Here is a 3,732-nt window from a genome sequence, read left to right as displayed (position 1 = left end):
GCTATAAAACCGTTACTATCGATAAACTCTTGCGAGCAAGTCTGTTTCCAGGTGCAGCTGAATTGACAACTCCGCTGTTAAGGCTTTCAAGTATTCTTTGTCTCCCCTTGTGTCGAATCAATAAATTGGGTTTTACTTCCCTCGAAGACTGTTGCGATCCCCTATACTTGTGGGTCATCAGGGGGCAGGGCGTCGGGGAGCTCCCTTCAAACAGCGTGTTGGGCACACGCCAGGCGGTAGCGGGATCCTGCGCCGGAGATCGACTGGACATCGCATCCTGGTCCGGCGACGGCGAGGATCTGGCCCGGCGGCGGGGAACTGCAGGGGACCGCGCACAGACATTGCTTCTGCGGGAAGAGAGACGGCGGGCGCTGCCGGCGCGTTGATCCGGGGAGGGGGCGGCAGATATGCGCTTCCAGGGCTTGCAGCACTACCGGCGGGCGGATCCGCGAGCGGGAGCGCGGCGGAGATGCGCATCCGGGGGTGGTGGTGGAGGAGGGGTTCCGGGGGGGGGCGCCGCCGGTGCCGGCAGCGGAGGTGCTATCCGGCCATGGCGTCGGTGGAGAGCAGCGGCGGAGCGGTCGAGATCACCCATGGGCTGCACAGCGGGCGGCAGCGGCCGCGCCTCCGTGGATGCACGGGGAAAGGCGGCGGCGCGCGGCGCCTACACCCGCGCAGGCAGAAGCGGCGGCGGCGCTGGTACCGGCAGTGGCTGCGCGGGGGAATCGACAGGAGGCGCGGCTGCGAGAAATCGGACGATAGCTAGATATTTTTCTCGTGGGGAAGAAAGAGCGGAGACAGGGAACAGATAGCGTGGGCCCGTAGGGACACGCATCGAGCGCTGCGTCCGGAGGAACGAGGACGCGATCGTCCGGGGGAACCTCAGCGTTTTCCTTATTACATTGAAACTTCTTAGCAACCCATCGTGGTGCATTAGACAGAATATATTTTTGCTACCGGAGCTGACATTAACATTTTAATTCGACAACCCTTGTCTATACGACATTGAATATAAATCATTGGGCGGAACATAATTTGGGGACGATGATTGTTGTATCATTGATAAACTCAGCATATACATTAATGAGTTATTGTATGGTCATTAGCAAATGGTATTAATAACTAAAAAGAAATTAAAAATAGGCTCGGATTTCGCGAGTGAGCTAGTCAATAAGTGGTATTATATCTATATACAGAGATAAAGTTGGAATTTGGGTATAACAGAATATCTACATGAGTATGAAGTAAAATATCCACCGGAGCAATTGCCCGATATTTTAATAAACACCTATGAAAATGGATCTTCAATGGTCAACTAAAAATAAGGTTGCTAAGTCTAGCAGATTAAGGTAAATGGTTTGTTTTACAATAGAAGTTCCTAGCCTCATTTTCTCTTTTTTATTTTAATACATAGTACACATCGTGTGTTATGAACATATATGAGGATCAAATTTCTTATAAAAATACCATTAAATTTTGCAAATATTTATCGGATGTCTATTAAATAATTTTAATTCTTAGAAGGGTGTCTAGCTCACTATGTGACGTGAGGGGATCAATTATTTAAGTTCATGTCTTCATGGTCGCTAATTTCAGATGTTATTGTTCGAAAAACAAATACTGCAGGGACCCCTACCTATTTTCTAAGAAAACTATTTGAATTTTATATGATATATTTTTAAAAATTAGTACATCAAAATTATCTTGTGTGGTTGAAAGTTATGTCATTTTTCAATCCGGAATTTCTGCCTGTCATTTCCTAACTTTGTCGGAAAATACATGATGATGCAAACATGTATACCTTCTCCAAGATATATATATGAATATGTTGCTACAAAAATAAATATTGACAGACAGTTTAATGATATATTATTATTACTCGACAGATCCTAATAATTTTATATTAATATTTTAAAAGAAAAAATGGTGATCACAAAAATTCTAGATGTTTTCGTTTACTCTAAACCCACACGTAATGCCTGCTACATTTCGGCAGAAATATATTAGCAAGGCCATGTGATAGGACTACACGGGCTTGGACGACAAATTTCGATCTTAAAAAAAATAAATTCATACTTTATTACCAACCCACACAGTACACCAGCTAGAATCACCTAATATATATGCACCATCGATTTCTTTTCTGTGCTGACAAAGCGTCCAAGTATAGCCAGCCATGATGACAATGACTAATACCTGGAACCTTATATTAGGGTTCTTTTGTGGTACCCCAAATGAATTATAGCCATCAATTTCCGTCCATCCAATGGTCTAAATAAATTCATACCACAGTCCAAAACTGGAGAGGTATGTTACATACCTGTGAGAATTTTCGTACCTCGGAGAAGAAAAAACGTAAAAAGGCTTGGCCCACTAGACAGGCCCAGCCCAATAGACTGGTCCAGTGGTCCAGTCCGAAGATCTGTCGATCGCAGCGTGAGCTCGATCCTCCTTCTTCCGCCATGCTCGTGCGGCAGGTTCCGCCGCCGACCCCTCACCCCTCCAGAAAGCATGAAGTCCTGATGTAGACCTACTCCCTCCGCCATCCCCTTCCCCAATACTGTCTCGGCGGCGACGGCCTTGGCCCATAGCCTCCGTGTGGATCCAAGATCAACAGCGCCGTCCTCGTCGCTCGCCAAGGCGGCCAAGTTCAGCACGCGGTTCTCGGAGTGGTGCCTGGATGTAGTCGCGGCGCCGTCCGTGTCGATTTGGCGGTGGTAGGAGGCCAACGAAATGGTTCTTTGAGGTCAAACGGAAGGAGTTGATGGGAGGCGTCGCTGGCGCGTGTTTCGGTGATTGTGGGCGCGTCCCCTGCTCCTCCGATTGCGAACTGCAGGTTCGTTTGATTCTGGCTTCATGTACTTTTTTGCCATCAAAACATGTCTGACAGTCTATGTTTCTACTCGTTATTAGCCAAAACCGTAGGCTTTATGCTCCACTCTAGAAATTGATGAAGTACCTTGGGTATCCCACAATCATTTTAAGTGCCTCTTCATGGTTCGTAGCATAAAATCAAGCTTTGATTTCGTAACAGAAGTTGGGAGATCATTGAGCACACATCTTTCTTAGTCGTCACAGTGCAAACAGTCCACCCTCCTACTTACAGCAAGCAACTTAGATGCGACCTCTAAATTCAAATGCACACATGTACAAGTAACTTGCCTGCAAATTGTCCAGATAATTTAGCAAGGGAAGCACTGCATTCTATATTGATCCTCACATAGTGCAGGGCTGCATTTATTTGATCCCAGAGATCCTAATCCAGTCTTGTGGCCAAGAAATCCTCACAAGCTCTACCTCAAAACCCTCCTAGTTGGAGATATCATGGAGTTGCTGAAGATTGCTAACACAAGATCTCAAGAACCTCCGTTTGCACATTAGGCTGCACATATTTGATCTAAAAGAAACATGAGAGGATACATCAGCATCATTGCATTGACTTTGAACCCACTATCTTCAAGAAGTGACATGGTCTTGTACCAGCCCCAAGCACCAAACCCACCTCCGTGAACAAGAACAATGACATTGGTTTCTGAATCTTCAGTATTCAAATCCTGTTTAGCAAGTAAATCATTGGTTAATATGGTAATAGATATATGGATTCAATCGCCATGATTAGATATAGAAATAATATTAGACCATTTAATGGAAGAGCTCCATTTGCTTCCGGTCTGCAAATAATAATCAGTTTTTCCTTGAAGGTAATCCTGCACACAGATCCAATGCCGAACA

This window comes from Lolium rigidum, chromosome 3 (assembly GCF_022539505.1).
Source record: "Lolium rigidum isolate FL_2022 chromosome 3, APGP_CSIRO_Lrig_0.1, whole genome shotgun sequence".
NCBI lineage: Eukaryota > Viridiplantae > Streptophyta > Magnoliopsida > Poales > Poaceae > Lolium > Lolium rigidum.
This window is presented reverse-complemented; position numbering follows the sequence as displayed.